Below are 20,092 nucleotides of genomic sequence, written 5' to 3'. Positions count from 1 at the left end.
AATTATTTGCTATTTTCATCTCCACTTTTGATTCATATCACTCAACTCTTCATATGCCACTGTTCTTCCTTTTCTATCAAGATTTTTTTTTTCATTTTGAATCATTCTATGCTTTCCTTCATCATCAAGGAATCTCATTCCTTAAGGAGATTGCATAGATTCTTGTTCAAATTCAATGGCTTTTATTTCTTCTTCTTCCCTTAATCTATTTTTTTTACCCATTCGATCGTGACTAATTTTATAACTTTGATATTGGACCTGAATCTACTAGCTTACATGAGATATCATGTCCCAATTTTTAGTCAGTAGCTTTTTGAACGCTAGATATTTTAGGAATGGAAAGTTAAACTTGAAGGGGCTTCCAAGATTTTTTTAGGTCTCTCCTAAGCTCTAGGAAGATAGGGGAGTAGCTTGACTCCCCTCCTGAACTAATCCATCATATGTTCATGAATAAAAAATATATCAGTCCTCTTGGTTACAAAATCTTCTCTAGTTCTTTTGTTCCTCCATGTGGGAAGAAACTTCCTTAACTCAAGATCATATAATAGAGAATCTTCAAGTTTGTGTACAAAGAAATTATAAATGGGGCCTAGGTGAGCTTGCATTTCCCATATTTCTGAGACCCCAATCGAAAAATTTAAATCACCTCCAAGCACTAGATTGCCCTCTTTCAATAGAGATGTTTTGAATAGAGAGACTCAGAACATAGCTCATTTTGAATGTGGATCATAGATGTTGATGAGACAAATATTCATGCCTAGAACGGCCAAGAAAACATCGACTCCCAAAATCAATTAAAAACCCCATGATGCATAGAGCTTTATTGTTTCAGAATTTAAACCGACATTAAGACCTGTAGAATTTCCAGAGACACCGAAGGCCACAAACTGTCATCATGGAAGGAGGGATTCCAAGGATCGAATAATAATCTCATTGTCACCTAAATTTTCTTGTAGGAATATAACATCAATGGGCTAAGAATTTACCAAGCACTTTAGAGCTAGTTTCTTGGGGGCACTAGCTAAGCCTCAATAATTAAAATACATGCAGATCATTTGGGATGGCCAATAGGGTCTAGCAAAGCTCTAAGCACCCCATGGATGGTTTTTTGAAAACCTATAACCACATCCTTACTAGCCTTTTCTTTTTCCTTTGAGATGTTTGAATTACGACCTATACCATGACCAGGTTTAGCAAGGGATCTAAAACTAAGCCCACCAATTATAGGTTGTTCTAGAGGATTTGAAGAGGAATGGAGGAAGTACCTAGCATGAGAGGAAATGGATGAATCATCCCTCACCCACAATGATGAGGTATTGGAGGGGGAACGGGAGGGTGGGATGAGGGGAGGGCACATGGAATATGATTGACATTATGGATTGATAAAATGATAGGGGAAATAATCAAATTATCAAATAACATAGAAATAGACCCGACAAAATTAAACAAATAAGAGGCATGGGGCGAGATGAAAGAATACCTTGGAGTCCATCATTAGAAGAGATAGGGACAATCCCAGGAATATGCACTACTTTGTTGATGGAGTCACGAGCATCCTCATTGAGCATCATCTTCTCCTCCCGAGGTGTTAAAACCCTTCTACAGAGAGCCATCAAATTGGCCTCAATTTCCTAAATGATTTGACATTCAACCCTACTTCTTTCTATCTAGGCCCCCGTGAGGGAGGGGAGGAGAAAATTTTCCACTATAAATGTAAATAGAAATCTTCAATCACGTGAAACAATTCATGACAATGGCTTCATCTGAAAGGGATTCCCTCATAATCCAAAACTTGAGTATGGGTTACCCTTCAAAATGTGAGCTTCATTTCCAATAGTAATCCTTCATTTATATAAATATTGACTAAGATCTGAGCTATATAAAGTTGATTTGAGACTTTGAAAGAAAGGTTTGCATCCATATCTGACCCCAAACTATTCCCAATTCTTTTGAAGACATCTGATGACCAGTACTAAGGGGGTAAATGCAACAACCTTACCTGGATAGATGCACTACCTAATTTCTCCCTTTTTGCATCAAATAATGGCGTCCATTTCTTTAGAGGACTGGGGTATAGCTTATAGAGCGAGGACTTTCAAGTGCCTTATTTACAACTGAATATGAGGGAAAGGTCATCATAAAGAAACCTTTTATAGTCCTTTTATAATAGGCACCTCATCGCTTGCCATTTCCATTTCTTTGAAATGTAATCCGTGATGAACTCCGCAAAGAACCACCCCCAAGCTCGTCCAACAATCACCTTCTGAGTAGCCTCTAATACTTCATCCGTCTAAACGTCCTCCTCAAAAATCAAATCTTTCTCACTAGACTTCAACCTAACATTTTTCTTTTCCTTCCCTTCTTCCTAGTTGATGTATGCTCGTGTTCCTCCTTATCCCAAACTAGTGTATCCTCGACCAAAGCCTCACTTGTTGTATATAAATTTTAAATTTATTCTATTAATATATTTAATATTTTTTTTTGTGAAATATTAATACATATTTAATATATTATTTGACACTATGAAATATCGTTGGGGGACTGGGATTGTTAAGAGTCCATAACTTTAACTTGTAATTCCAACAAATCCTTGTAGAATTCTCAATAATTTTAACCAAAAAAGATGCCACAAAAATCTCCAAAAAATTGAAGAGAGGGTACAACAATCTCAAGTACCTTCAATAAACTTAACTAACACTATTATCAAGTACATAATTATTTATTTTTTACTTAATTTAATTGTTTATTAGTTAAAGTAAAATTAACTTATACTTTTAAATTATGTTTTCTTTTTCAATATTTTAAATAAATAATATAATATAATATTCACTCCAATACTCTCTTCCCTTTTTCTTCAATAATATTTATCTATAATAAATATGTAATCTTGTTTTCTAAAATTTATATACAAATTATTTAAAAAAATACTATAATTAACTATGATTTGTACAAAAGTAAATAATATATATTAGTAACATCAATCCATCATAAACATCAAAAACACTTATTTCATAATACACATCACAATACTAGAAATTAATAAAATCATAAAAATTAATTAAATTATAATTTTATTTTAACAACATATTATTATTGGCATAATTAATTAAAAAATAATATATAAATTGAACATATACACATTTAAACAAATAATGTAAAAAATTCATTAGCATAGAGATTCACCCCATTTATCATTGAGCACCTTCATCTGTAAATAGACTTTGATACAATACCATGGGCCAATACTATGGCTTATCAATTCCACATGTCCAAACAACCATTACTCATTTCATGTGACACTTGTTTATATGACATTTTTTTTAATTAATCAATTTAATTAAAAGGAAAAAAATGACAACTACTTTCAAGATAAATCTCAATCATTGATGATTGTACACTACTAAAAATATCCTATAATATTCCATAGTGGTTAAATCCCTACCATCCACTCTTAATTATTGATAATTAAATTAAAATTCTACAAACCCTATTATCAAATAGCCACACTTATAGACATAATTAACACATAATAATTATTAATTATTAAATTAAAATTAGAAACTATATTCTTATATCAACACACCTACTAACCCAATTACTAAAAATATATATAAAACAAGTAAAATGAACACGCCTATCAACATAATTACATAAAAATACATAAAGTAGGTAACATAATTACTTTTAAAAATATATACCTACCAACACAATTACAATATATATATATATAACAAGTAAAATGAAGATGCCTATCAACATGATTACATAAAAAAATACATAAAGTAGGTAACATGATTACTTTTAAAAATATATACCCACCAACACAATTACTAAAAATATATATAAAAAAAGTAAAATGAACATGCCTATTAACATAATTACATTAAAAAAATACATAAAGTAGGTAAAGTAGACATGCCTATACCCGGATGCGGGTGTTTATTCAAGTCATTAAATATGCAGCATGCCACGACACCATCGACGCTGACGGATGGCAGGCATGTGTACTCGGAGGTCCGGGATGGTGGTTATCAGTTAATGTTCAGGGCAGGTGGCTGCACTTTGGATCAAGCCCGAGGAGAATTTGCATTCAAGGCGAGCATGGCAGCTCTGTCCTCGATGCGAACCAGGTTAATGGCTGAGCGTCATACTCCCGCAGTGGTAAATGTCTCTGTTCTTTATATTGTGCAATATATTCCAATTCATGGCGAGAGCTCCTCTGTCGATGCTTGTGATATGAGCAGGGATCCTCTCGCCTCCAGTGTTCTCAGGCTAGAACGGCTTTTCGGGTCTCTGTCTTTGAGCACCATGCCATGCAGTAGGGGAGTTCCGAGACGAGGGGGTCGGTCTGGCATAAGAGCCAGCCCTACTCATGCGGATTTGCAGCCTGTAGCCCCAATTGCATCTGTTCCCCCCTCTTCCCCGAGTTCGGATCACGAGAGACTTGTCCCGCAAGGCACTTATCAATCCTTCCGTCTCAGGTTCCCGAGCCGGCTTATCAGACCAGAGGTGATGGTCAATTTCACTGTGTATATTTCTAAGGAGGAGCCATGCACCCCCAGTTCGACTTCCCCTGCTTCCACAAGCGCTCAGGAAAGTGGCATTCTCCTGGGGGATATGAATGGATTGGTCTACAGAGCTGATTGTCTCGAAGAAGCCCCGGTTCAGGAAGACCCTCCGCCATCCAATCCTGCTATGGAAAAGGAAACGACCAGCGACCACTCTCAGCATGGCTTTGGCTGCCTTCACCTAGTCACTAACTCTCGTGGAGAGCCAATTCTGGATGAGGAAGGGTATGTCGCTTGGTTGGCCTCACCAAGTCCGGAGAAAGAGGAGCAGCAAGCGCCGCCCAGCCATGCGGTCTAATCTTCAACGGGTGCATATGTCAAGTTTTGTTGTACTTGTGTCGGTGATTATGCAGCTATTTCATCCTGTTTGTTTCAGTCTAATTTCTCAGTGTATTTCTTCCTGTCTATCGCAGTCTATTACAGTCATCCTTCTCTGTACTAGAGTCAGTTATGTTAACTGGTTTTGTCTAGTTATGATCCCTGGTGGTTATGGTAATTGCAGTCTAAGTCCAGTTAGTCAGAATGTCAGGATAAATCAGAACTATGGGGTGTTTTTTGTAAATCAGTTTGAACGGGTAGACAGTATGGTCCAGGTTTTATTGTATGAGGACTGCCCTCGGCCTCCTCGGAACATCTGAAATCCATGTACATATTTTTACTTTTTTAATATAGAACTAGTCTTTACTTAGAAAAAAAAAAAAGTAGACATGCCTATCAACATAATTACTTTTAAAAATATATGAAACAATTAAAATATACAAAACAAGTAAAATGAACACGCCTCTCAACATAATTACATAAAAAAAAATACATAAAGTAGGTAGAGTAGACACACCTATCAACATAATTACTTTTAAAAATATATGAAACAATTAAAATATATTAAACAAGTAAAATGAACACGCTTATCAACATAATTACATAAAAAAAATACATAATGTAGGTAGAGTGGACAAACCTATCAACATAATTACTTTTAAAAATATATGAAACAATTAAAATACATAATATAGGTAGAGTAGACACGCCTATCAACATAATTACTTTTAAAAATATATGAAACAATTAAAATAAACACAACTATCAACATAATTACTTTTAAAAATATATGAAACAATTAAAATAAACACAACTATCAACATAATAATAAAAAATACATAAAATAGGTAAAGTAGACACACCTATCAACATAATTGCTTTTAAAAATATATAAACAATTAAAATATACATGCTTATCAAAATAATTACTTAATATCCCATAAACAAAGATATATATCTTCATAATTACCATCTAATAATTACCAAAATTATGGAATAACACCTATCAACATAATTACTTTAATATATATATATATATATATATATATATATATATATATAAATAATTAAAATATATTAAACAAGTAAAATGAACATGCTTATCAACATAATTACATAAAAAAATACATAATGTAGGTAGAGTGGACACGCATATCAACATAATTACTTTTAAAAATATATGAAACAATTAAAATACATAATATAGGTAGAGTAGACACGCCTATCAACATAATTACTTTTAAAAATATATGAAACAATTAAAATAAACACGACTATCAACATAATAATAAAAAAATACATAAAATAGGTAAACTAGACACGCCTATCAACAGAATTGCTTTTAAAAATATATAAACAATTAAAATATACACGCTTATCAAAATAATTACTTAATATACCATAAACAAAGATATATATCTTCATAATTACCATTTAATAATTACCAAAATTATGGAATAACACCTATCAACATAATTACTTTAATATATATATATATGGTAAACAATTAGAATATATTAAACAAGTAAAATGAACACGCTTATCAACATAATTACATAAAAAAATACATAATGTAGGTAGAGTGGACACGCCTATCAACATAATAATAAAAAATACATAAAATAGGTAAATTAGACACCCCTATCAACATAATTGCTTTTAAAAATATATAAAAAATTAAAATATACACGCTTATCAAAATAATTACTTAATATACCATAAACAAAGATATATATCTTCATAATTACCATCTAATAATTACCAAAATTATGGAATAACACCTATCAACATAATTACTTATAATATATATATATGGTAAACAATTAAAATATATTAAACAAGTAAAATGAACACGCTTATCAACATAATTACATAAAAAAATACATAATGTAGGTAGAGTGGACACGCCTATCAACATAATTACTTCTAAAAATATATGAAACAATTAAAATACATAATATAGGTAGAGTAGACAGGCCTATCAACATAATTACTTTTAAAAATATATGAAACAATTAAAATAAACACGACTATCAACATAATAATAAAAAAATACATAAAATAGGTAAACTAGACACGCCTATCAACATAATTGCTTTTAAAAATATATAAACAATTAAAATATACACGCTTATCAAAATAATTACTTAATATACCATAAACAAAGATATATATCTTCATAATTACCATCTAATAATTACCAAAATTATGGAAGAACACCTATCAACATAATTACTTTAATATATATATATATATATATATATATATATATATATATATATATATATATATATGGGGTAAACAATTAAAATATATTAAACAAGTGAAATGAACATTCTTATCAACATAATTACATAAAAAAATACATAATGTAGGTAGAGTGGACACGCCTATCAACATAATTACTTTTAAAAATATATGAAACAATTAAAATACATAATATAGGTAGAGTAGACATGCCTATCAACATAATTACTTTTAAAAATATATGAAACAATTAAAATAAACACGACTATCAACATAATAATAAAAAATACATAAAATAGGTAAACTAGACACGCCTATCAACATAATTGCTTTTAAAAATATATAAACAATTAAAATATACACGCTTATCAAAATAATTACTTAATATACCATAAACAAAGATATATATCTTCATAATTACCATCTAATAATTACCAAAATTATGGAATAACACCTATCAACATAATTACTTTAATATATATATATATATATATATGGTAAACAATTAAAATATATTAAACAAGTAAAATGAACATGCTTATCAACATAATTACATAAAAAAATACATAATGTAGGTAGAGTGGACACGCCTATCAACATAATTACTTCTAAAAATATATGAAACAATTAAAATACATAATATAGGTAGAGTAGACACGCCTATCAACATAATTACTTTTAAAAACATATGAAACAATTAAAATAAACACTACTATCAACATAATAATAAAAAATACATAAAATAGGTAAACTAGACAGGCCTATCAACATAATTGCTTTTAAAAATATTTAAACAATTAAAATATACACGCTTATCAAAATAATTACTTAATATACCATAAACAAAGATATATCTTCATAATTACCATCTAATAATTACCAAAATTATAGAATAACACCTATCAAAATAATTACTTTAATATATATGATAAAATAAACCCCTATTAATATAATTACTCTTTTTATATATATATATATATATATATATAAAAGTCTATCAACATAATTACTTTTAAGTGTGCATCAAAACAAATAAATTTTATTAAATAAATAAGTAAAACAGAACATTGTTCTAACTATTAAAAAACAAATAACCGTTAATCAAATAAAAAAACCTTTTTTCAAAATATTACAAAATATATTTTTGATATATTACGATGAATTAATCTCGTTTGACCAAGATTTGTCCTCGTACGGGGTCAAATTCAAAAACCTAATCGGCAAAAACCTAAAAACATAGGTGAATGGTCTGAAAAAGGATGAGGAAAATGATCCACAGATAAATGTGTGGATTATGGCTTAACACAAGGTATCCCCTTCCATCTTCTTCCCCATCTCTCTTTCACTGTGTGGAGGAGCTTAGCACTGTCTGCCAACAAGAACAATGACGAGCAGAAAGGAAGAAGAGAATGACAATACGAGCAGAGATCAGAAAAGTGAATATCTGCCACAAGCAGGCAGAGAGCATGATGAATCTCTTCCGCCGCCTCCAGGAAACGAAAACATACAGCTAGGGGGGCCAATGCATGCAGAACCACCGAGGACGGGGGCAATCGGCTTAAATCAAGGAGATGAACGGCGGAGATCTATACTGGAGGCATTACAGCAACGCCAATATTATAAAGATGAAGCGCGAATGTTTTCAAGCCTCAAAGGGCAGCTTACCGAAGAATCTGTAACTTCAATCGTCCAGCATCTCCATGGTATTGACAGCGACAGCGAACGCTTTCTATTTGTCAAGAAAGAGCCGGGAAGGATGCTTCATGGTGACAAATGGACAAGGACAGATGTAGAGTGGGCACTGCATGATTGGATAATTTCGCATCAGGTCGACCAACCCGCAACGATCAGGCACAGAAGCACTTCATCGCATCCCAGTCAGAAAGGTAAGCAGGTTATAAGAAGCTACAACGTTGAAAATCGCGACCAAGGCACTTCATCGCGTCTCCGTGATAAAGGTGAGAAGCTTATAAGCCAACCTTCCAGGGAAAAATATGGTTATCTGCCACAGCTCTACGAGGAACTTGACAGTTCTATGCCCGGATTTCTTGGAAACAGCGAGGAAGTCGAAGGTTTTTTAGTTGGGGGAAAGGAAAAGCTTCAAGAGATCCGTCGGGAGTTGAGTTGCCGTTCCCGTTCTCGTAGTTCAGAGAAAACCCATTCAGAAAATATGGATGACATAGAGCTAATCCAGTGTGACAGCCCTTCTGGCGAGAGGAAAAAGGTTTGCACGTTGTGGGGTGTTGACCTTTATGAAGAAGACTTTGGGGATACTCCAGGGAAATCTGTGCCCGACGTAAACGGGTCAAATTAAATGTGTACTGAGAATAAGCGAATAAAATCAGAGCTGTTCGCCTTTTTAACATTCCAGTTTTTCGTATTTCTGTTTTGAAGTTACTATCACATCGATACTATCAATTCCTTCGATGGGTCTATGTCATGGTTTCCCTTTCGTTATGTCACTCTTGGTGTATTTCACTTTTAAATATCAAGCACTTTGTTTCTCCAGGGAAAGCTCATTTTGTTTTTCTCATATGATTATTTCCATTATGCTTGTTTCTAATGCGTTTTTCATGTTGATTACTGTTGATCAATATTTTCATGTTAACTTCCCTCAACACAAAAATATTAACTTCCCTCAACACATTGAAACTTAGCTTGCGGATTTTTCAATCAAGATGGTATTGAAATCCAAGGCTATATTCAATTAAATAACGTTTGAAACTTAGCTTGCGGATTTTTCAATCAAGATGGTACTGAAATGCAAGGCTATATTCAATTAAATAATGTTTGTTCAATGATTTTCAATCATAGTTCATCTTATTTAAACATTTTTCTCTTATAGTAAGATATGAACACGTTTAAAGAATTTTATGACTATGCTCCATAATTAAAATGTAGAATATTTTTTTTCACAAAATAATAGAATGGAAAATTTTAGATAGAAATTGTATAATCAATAGTTGTGTTTGAAAAATCAAATGACATTATCAAATTTAATGGTTGTAGTGAAATATTTAAATGATGGGAATTTATTAAAAAAAACTTTTCAAATAAAAAATTTCGGTGGTTATTGTTAATAAAAATAAAAATAAAAAATTTTCATGTCTAATCTTAATTCAATTTTTGTATTAGGATACTACTCTTTAATGTCTAAAATAACTTTTGTTAATAAAAAAATTTAAAAATTTTCCATGTCTAATCTTAATTCAACTTTTGTATTAGGATACTACTCTTTAGTGTCTAAAATAACTTGATCATACTTTGATCTTGGTTTGATTCATCTCTTCCATTTAATTTAGATACCTTTGCAGTTACTAGTTCTCCATGCAATCATTCATATGTTAATTTTTATTCATTTTTTTTTACTAGTGGTAGAGAGTTCGCTTGATCACCTATGTTTGTATTATAGATGTTAGTCAAAGATGATCCAAATATCTCTCCAAATCACTAAAATCATGTACTCAATGCACAAAACACAAATCTAGATGATTCTTAGCTTGTTGTTCTATCTTTTAGTAGTCTCTCGTTGACCATGTATTGATTAGGAACTCTAGAATAGTTGTGATTCAGTTGAATAGGTGTTTCACCATCTCAAGATCCCTTGGAGAAAAAGAAATGTTTCAATTTTAACCCAGATTGTCTGGACACATAATAGCAAATGATGAATTGTGAAGTTTCTTAAAGTTGCACTTTACATTTTAGAATCCATTTATTTTCAAGAAATTCCAAAACATAAAATTTAAGAGAAATACCTCAAGTGTTATTATTTATTTTCAAGAAATTCCAAAAATTAAAATTTAAGAAAAATATGTCAAGTGTTATTATGGCCAAAATGTGAGAGAATATTGTCAGAAATGACAATAATAAGCATTTTTTAAAACTAAAGGCAAAAAACATAGAAATTTCGTTAGCCAAAATGAGGATTGACATGTGCCTCTCCATTCTTTATGCCCATTAGCTTGTTTGAATTTCAAAGGTTCTGTGACATTCATTACTTTAGTGATTAAGGAATAATATTTAAATCCTTTTGGTGGGTGTGGTGCTTCACTATTTTCATCTCCTCTCATAGTTTGTGGTGAATCATCTCTTCCTCTTGGTACCTTATGGCTGCTAGAGGTGTCCATGTCACCAACATAGATCCATCTTAAGCATAGATCTAACATGAGTTGAGAGGGATCAAATTTCTTCCCATGAAAACTTATTTTAGAGTGAAAGAAAAAGTGCAGTTTTTCATTGTTTAAATTGTATTCTTGAATGCTATAGAGATAACATAACTTATTTTTTTTCAATAGCTTTATAGGATATATACATAATTTTTTAAAACAGTATATAAAATATTTTACATAACATATGTATTGAGTCATTTTATTAGCACAAATTAAAATGATTTTTTTGTTCTTAATATATTTTTAAGTATAGGTCAATATTAATTCATATTAAAATATTTTATTCATAACCCACATTCAATATTTTATTATATACAGAATTCAAATAATTTATTTTAACATTTTTCTCTATATAGATATATATGAAGTTGATATCAACACAAGTTAACATAAATTTTCAAGTAGTTTATTTAAATCACGTGTTGAAATATTTTTTAGAATTATAAAGTTTAAACATCTTACTCGCATTTTCTTTTACTTCTAATTACTTTACATGAAATTATATAATGTCATATGGACAAGTAATTAAACATCCATAGCATATTATTTTTTCTCTTTTATTATAGCCAACATTAATTTTATATTTAGAGAATATTTTTTTTTTTAAGAGACACATGTCAACTCCAATTTTAGCACAGATATACTTACACATTGTCTTCACACTAGGTTGTAGAATGATCCTCTCAGTTCAACTAGATTTTTCCTTTTTTTCGTGATTATCATTTTCTTCCTCTTTGACATCGTTATCATCATACGGAATGTGTCATGCATCATAATTGTCCTTCTTATGACCTTCATTTGCTTGCTCATGAAATATCACATCTTTTATCGCAAAAAATTGTATGTGAAAGAATCAAACAACTTATATGCTTTATGATCTTAACATAAACCAATAAAAATACACTTGATAGCTTTTGAATTAAGTTTTCTCCTATCTTGTTGTTGGATAGTTGGCATTGTGTGCATGGCTAGTGTCCTTGAGAAGGCATCTGCAAGTTTGTTAGCATTGATGTCAAGAGTCTTGTTGACGAGTTGTGCTGGGCAGCTGGCTTGCCTAAAAACTAGCAAGAGTGTTGGCAGTGATGTCAACCAGACAAGCTTGGTTGTTTGTTGCAACTGATGCTGGCAGTGATGGCCCAGGAACAATCTCATGGTAGCTGCAGGCTTCATGTAGAAAATCATCATAGTAGCATTCTTATTGGAAACACCATAAAATGATGATTACAGTGATGGCTTAGGATGGGAGTCCATGGGAGCTGTAGACCTCGTGCTAAGGACACATTGTGGATGTGATTCCTAGTTGTCTTGAGAGTTCAGGACCAGAAGATTGGCAGTGAGGTTGGAGCCATGTTTTGAGGTATCATATGGGCTCAATGGCTAATTGGGTCCATTCAATTGGAAAGTGACCTCGAAGAGAATTCCAACGATATGCGAAAGTCTAGAAATGGACTTGTGGGTCAAAGTTATGACCTGCTGAAGTTCAGTGCGTTAAAGCCTTAAGCAAGGAAGTGTAGAAATTTTGAATAATATGACACATATTCACAGAGATTATCCCGATTATACACTATTGAGGAATACATGCATAATACATAACCTACTCTACGTTGATCATCAATTTACAGAAGCAGAAACAATAACATGTGCACATAGAAGCATCAATCACACATATCAACACAGTATTTTCCCCAGGAAAGCATCTCACTAAAAACCCCAACTATATGTATATTATATTGATTGAGAACATGTAACAATACATAGTACAATACTCCTCACAAGTAATTAGTACTATCTCCACCTGTTACACGCAGTACAACTCAGATCTGATCTCCAAATCTCCTCCGCTGCTTGCTTGCCTCCACTGCACAATACCTGCTGAGAATGAATGAGAATGGCTGATCCAAACTCCTATTTACCTTGTGAAAATCACCCACACTGTAAATCACGTGAGAAAAAGCTATATTTCACTTGGTATTGGCCCACACTAGCAGGGATCATTGGCATAACTCAATCCCACGCATGTGCACAATCTCATGCACAACTGATAGCAATCTCATCCTCTAACACCTGTCTCCACTGAACTGTACATACACTGAGTTAAATGATGTATTCTTCAGTTGCATTATGAGTTAATAATTAGTGAATTATTTAATAACTAATTCACACAACTCATCAATTAGTCTATTGATTAGTTAGACTAAATACAACTAGTTCAACTAAGTCAAACTGAACACAACTCCATTAACTCCACAATCAACTCCACCAAACTCAACTGCTTGAGTTCTAACTGAAGTCATGCATGCAAAAACTCAATTGACTCATAAGAAAACGTATTTCCTTCTGACAGCTGCATGTGCCACATTTGTAGCTCAAACTGAAGTGCTCAAAGAGGATAAGATAAAGTTTATAGTCTAAATATTATTGTGAGACAATAATATTTGACTTTTCTATTTTTGACTAGCAGTCTAAAATAAGACTGTGATCACTCCTGCTGTGATCACTCCTGCTGTGATCACTCCTGCTATAATCACTCCTGATGTGATCACTCCTGCTGTGATCACTCCTACTGTGATCCAAAAATAGACTTTGCGCCATAATTTGCCTGCGGGCCCACTTAGTGAAGGCGACTCCTTTCCACTAAGCTCCATCATCTTGTTGCATTCTCAATAAGCATTTCTTGTTGCACACTTTTCAACGCTCCCTCTCAACAAGAAAGGCTTCCTCTTAAATCTGATCCTGTAACTCTGAAATGTTCTGCATGCAACACATCTACCCACTCCACTTTGCTCCAACAACACTTGGAACAAAAACACTCCCAACTGACCACTCTGTTGGGCTAGGAACATACTCTGATGTTGAAGCTCTACTTGCTGCTGACAAGTGCTCCCTCTCTGACATCTGCACTACTACAACATCTCCATGCATCTCGCACCATTACACACCTCTCTGTGCCACCTAGCACTGTGCAAAACAGTTGTGCCTCTCGCATTGCTGCAGCCTACATGCTATGCGCTGTCCTGGGATTCCCTACACTGTCACTCTCTCTGACGCTCCATCCGCATCTATCTCTACCCAATCAATCAGTTCCTGCTACTCCACATCGGGGCTCCCGTAGCAAGGTCTTATCCAAGAGGTTGGGTACCTCAAGGATCCTGCCCCCAAGGATAATTTTAGGGCGAATGTTCGCCCTTTGGTGAAATTAAGGGGTTTTAAATTTTTAGTGGGCGAATATTTTGTATCATAGTACATTTTTACAAATCACCTCAAATAGCCCACCTTATTTTAAGGGAGGGTAAAAAAGGTAAATTTAGCCCTTGAAATTAGGACTTACAACCTTCCATTGGACCATTTTCAAGAATAGGCTTTATTTAAGTGAATCCATTCGCCCATTTTCAAGAATAGGTTTTATTTAAGTGAATCATATGGGCCAAATACCATATTTATAAAAGAGGTATGGTAAATTAATAAAAATATAAATAAATGAGAGGTATGGTAAATAAATAAAACATTTTTTATATTTACTCCATAAGTCACCTTATATACATGTAAGGGTGTAAACAAATAAAAATATAAGTGGAGGTATGGTAAATAAATAAAACGTCTTTGTATACTTACTCAAAAGATATGGTAAATAAATAAAAATATAAATAAACTAGACGTATCGTAAATAAATAAAACCTCTTTTTATATTTAGTCCATAACCCTCGTTCTATTTATGAAGGCTCAAGAAAGAGGTTTTATTTAAGTGAATCCTATGGGCCAAATACCATATTTGTAAAAGAGGTATGGTAAATTAATAAAAATATAAATAAAGGAGAGGTATGGTAAACAAATAAAACATTTTTTTTTTATATTTACTCCATAAGTCACCTTATATTTACGAACACTCAAAAAATGGGTTATGTTTAGGTGAAACCTATGGCCAAAATACTATGGGACAAATACCATGGACTAGATTGTTATTAATACCATGCAAAAAACCATTATTAACCCTAATATTAGAATTAATAAAAGTAAAAATGGCACATGGTATTGACCCATGGTATTCACCAAAATGGCACATGGTATTGACCCATGGTATTCACCTGGAATGTAGCCTATTTAAATGGGGGAATTAAACCAGCATGTAGCCTATGCTAAGATTCACTAGGACTTTACAAAGTTTTATTATTTAGTGAAAGACTCGCCAAGATCTTACAAGATTTTATAATTGAGTAAAATATTCTAATAAAAATAAAAATGCCACATGGTATGGTATTCAACAAAATGGCACATGGTATTGACCCATGGTATTCACCTGGAATGTAGCCTATTTAAATGGGGGAATTAAACCAGCATGTAGCCTATGCTAAGATTCACTAGGACTTTACAAAGTTTTATTATTCAGTGAAAGACTCGCCAAGATCTTACAAGATTTTATAATTGAGTAAAATATTCGCCATGCCTAGTGAGAGATTCGCTAAAAAATTATATATACATATTATATTATTGATAAAATCGCCTTCCATTTTTCCTATATACCATGGAGATTCGCACATTTATTATATTTATAAATTTAGGGGGGGTTCTTAAAATTTTCCCTGCCTGCCCCTCCTCCTTGGGACGATCAATCCACATCACCCCACCTCCTACCTGGAGGTATGGTTGCATGCGATCCCTTAGCCCACCTGGCTCGAAGTTTCCCCCTACTGGAGGTCTCTGCATAAGTAGATGTCTCTAGTCGATCTCCACTCAGCTCCCCCTATTCTGGCTGCTCCACAACCTCCTGAAGCTGTTGCACCAATCATGGCTCCTCCACAATCGTCTGAGACTTCTTCTGGCTCTACATGTTGAGAGATAATATACGCTCCCTCTCAACCACCACGTCTCCATCAGTTGCCTCACTACTCAAGGCTTTGCATGCATCTTGAACCTCAAGAGCATACAGGTTCTTGACCCGTGAACCAATCTGCTTCACCTGTTTAGTGATGATCTGTCTAAGGAAAACCTTTCCCTTACTGAAGATTACATCATAGCCTCCATCTTCCAGCATCGCGATCGACACCAAGTTTCTCTTCAGTCCTGGTACATACTTGACATCGGGCAAGGTAAGGCGAGCTCCATGATTCCTCTAAAAAATAACCATGCCTACACTTGAGACACTATATTTCTCATCGTTACCCATCCCTATGAGTATCCGGAGATCTTTCTCCTCCAAAGTACTGAACAAACTTTTGTCACCGGTCATTTGGAAAGAAGCTCCACTGTCAAGAAACCAACCAATTCCCACCATGGATGAAACCATGCATGCGAAGAGTGTGAAGTCCAACTCAAACTGTGAAGCAAGTGATGCTACCTCACCTTCAGATCCTTCCCTGGATCCCTTCTTGGACTTCTTCTTTGGGCAATTAGTAGCATAATGGCCCAACTCATGACAATGAAAGCACCTCACCTTCGACTTGTCAACCTTCTTCCCATCATTGGAAGAACTGGATTCGGAAAGAGAAACCTTCACCTTCCCCTTCTTCGCCTTACTCGCTAAGGCACAATTCTCCTCATCATGCATAGATGAAGAACTGTCTCTGGTGCACCGTCTAATTTCCTCTTGCACAAGATCCGACCAAAGTCTCTCCCATCCTGGCAATTTCTCCCTTCCATTCACCGAGTCCTGGTAGCTATGCCAACTCTTAGGAAGGCCAAGGAGTGCTAGACTCACCATATCCTCATCCTCAACAGTTACCCCAACACTTCCCAACTCATCCCGGCATTGGGTGAACTTCGTGAGATACTGGGGCACACTGTCTCCATTCTCACACCTAATGTTTCTGAGTTTATCCTTGAGCACCATTCCACCAGCTCAAAACTCAACTGCTTCTGATCTAAAATTCATGAGAACAAAGTAGACCTTGTACAAAGATCGACTGTATGGGCATTCACCGAATATCTCACCTTCCAAAAGAAGGATGAATCCAGAGGCTACCTGGCCCAGTTACAGACTCTGCCTGAAGAAATAAAATGTAAACACTTTCTAAATAATATATCTAATGATCAATCCTCGCTTTAATTCATCTTTGATGGCCTGGAGAAGTGGTATTTTCACACAGAACTATCTTAGTTCTCCCAGAAGTTCAGTCTCCTCTGGGTTTGGTTGCATGGTTACTGTTAGTCGCTCAGGAAAGGGTGGAATGGCTTTGGGTTCACTTTCCTGTTTCTCTTCCTCGTCCTCTAGGGGAGGAGGTTGGCGATCTATAAGGGTCTTCCCGGATCGCAGGTTGATCTCCTGGATCTCCACAGCATAGGTAGGACATGTTGTCTCCCCATTGTATACTTGTTGGGCCTGTCGATTGTTGGGGTTCGGGTTCGGTTGAGCAGGCATCTGGGGTTGTCTTGGAGGATCAGGAGGTAATGGTTGTGGTTGAGCCGGTGGTGGAGGCAGAATGGTGGGAAGAGAGTTGTATTTGGGCCTCTACCCCAGTTGAGGTGCATTCCACTGAGGCTGTGGCTAGACATGTGAGTGAAACGAATGAGCGATGGGTTGAGTATGGTATTGAGGTGGATAAGACCACGGAGGAGGTGCAGACCAGGAAGGATGAGCACGGGGACCCCAAGAAGGCATGTGAGCAGATTGGTTGGGGCTATAATAATCTTGGGAAGTCTCTTGCATCCCGTGCTAGTAAGGTTTGGGTCCATGCAACCTCCTTTGGTTGAGGAAGTAGAGAGGTTCAATGGGTGCCTCAGTCCCTTGGCACATGGCTTTGAATTCGGGCAAGGTTGGGCATTGGTTTGTGGGGTTGTTCTCCTCACAAATGAAACATACCTCTACTAAGTACAATGGACACTCATTCTTAGGGTGCTTCCTCGTACATCTGGGACAGAAAATGGCCAAAGCCCTCTCAGCTTCCTCCATTTTTTGGATTCGGAAAGCATCAAGTTGCATGGCAATGGTCTGTCTCATCTCATTTTTGAGGTCTTCCATATGATTAGCAACTCATGCTTGGAGAAGGTAGTACTAGCTGAAAGTGGATTCCCCCTTCCTCTTTCCGGGCTGCCCTAGAGTGGTTTCTAAACACAGTCTTTATGTCCTCATAAGGTAGTTGGTAAATGTCTCCTCTCGCTAGCATGTGAAGGGTATCTAGAAGGTCTTCAGGGACTCCTCGGAGCAGAACCAGCTTTAGAGATTCAGGGTCAAGTGTGCACCTGTCCCATTTATAGCTAAGTTGGAACCTTTCCTCGTAGTCCTCTAAAGACTCATCATTCCCCATGGTCATCTGAAATATTTCTCCCTTGGTTTCCTTTGACCTACAATAATCCCGGTATTTGTTGTTAAAGGCTTGCTGCATCTGAGCCCAAGTAGTGATACTGTTTCTAGGTAACCCCATGAACCAACGTAATGTTGCATCCTTGAGGGTAGAGGGAAAGAGTTTCAACTTTTGCTCATCTTCTGTATAGTCATAAGTTCGACAAAGGACAACAAACTCAAACAGGAAGGTATCAGGGTCTTCAGTGGTCAATCCATGGAAATGAGGTAAGGCTAAGGGACTTATGTTCTTCATTTTCATGTCCCCGTTGGTCTCTCGGATGGGGAAGGTACCTTCTACTCTCTCGTCATCGTCTCTACCATTTTTGTTGTCAGCCATGGTCTCAAAAGGAATGTTTTCTTGCTCTTCTTCTATTATAGGATCTTCGTATATCTCAGGAGGTTCACCTATAGGTTCTTCTGGATCACTGCCACCAAAGAAGAGAGAAGGGTAATTCAGGGAAGTGGTGGGGGTGTTGGGTAGAAATTTTTCGGTATTATCTTTGTTCCTATGAGGCATGAAAGGATTTTTGGTTGTTTTTTTTTCTCTGCTTGTACCTGCAAAACTGAAACAGATGGAATTGCAACTAGCTAAAATCTATCTTGCAGAAATGAAAATGTGGAATTGAAATGAAAGCAGGAAAGGACTAATCTACTTTGCTGAAATAAAATTGCGAGAATGAAATTTTAGACTACGCTTGCAGAATTGAAATTCTATTCTACACTTGCAGAATTGAAATTGCAGAATTGAAAGGCTAATCTATGAAAGCAAGAAATGTATAATTTACTTTTGCAGAAATGAAATTTCAGAATGGAACTAAAATAAACTACTTAGCAGAAGGTTAGAGTAGGAAAATAGAAGAAAAGCAGCAATCACAAATACTCTGACGCTTCCCCGGCAACGGCACCAAAAAGAGTGGTGAGCTCCAGTATTACAGCAATAATGTTGCAACTCCTGGGACTCCCTTCTTTACTTTTATCAACCTGGTAGTTCGTAACAAACTTAGAAGCGATGGTGCTGTATGCACAAGTACTAGCTCTTGCCGTAGCTGTCACTTGGTCAGATGGCACAAATCCACTAGGGGATTAAACCAACTTCTATGAGCTCTAATAAGAAGCTTTTTAACTGATGGATGAAAGCTAACTCGAAGAAGACTGATCTACTTGCAGAAAGAAACTGGAAAGCTGAAAGGAAACGTAAACCCTAGCAAACCCTAATTTTACCAACTATCCCTACTAATGCAAGAAAGAGGATGCAAGCTACTGAAAGGACTACCATTGAATTCTAGGAAGGTAAATACATGTATCTAAGCTACTTCTACAGTAAAATCTGAAAAAAAAAAAAAAAAACACATCTTTTTGTATTTTTGAATAAGTTGCCAGAATGATTATGCATGCGATTTGACTATTTTGACTGTGCATAGGTGGATTGATGAGAGGAAATGCTTGGATGTGGTTGGGAAGGTTCAAAGAGGGCTAAGGGGTCCCTAATACCCTTCTAAAGAGTTTCATAGAGT

This window comes from Pinus tabuliformis, chromosome 1_1, assembly GCF_031772625.1.
Source record: "Pinus tabuliformis cultivar Carrire ecotype Pingquan chromosome 1_1, CPIR1, whole genome shotgun sequence".
Taxonomy (NCBI): Eukaryota; Viridiplantae; Streptophyta; class Pinopsida; order Pinales; family Pinaceae; genus Pinus; species Pinus tabuliformis.
The sequence above is the reverse complement of the archived record's forward strand: the minus strand, read 5'-3'. Positions refer to the sequence as shown.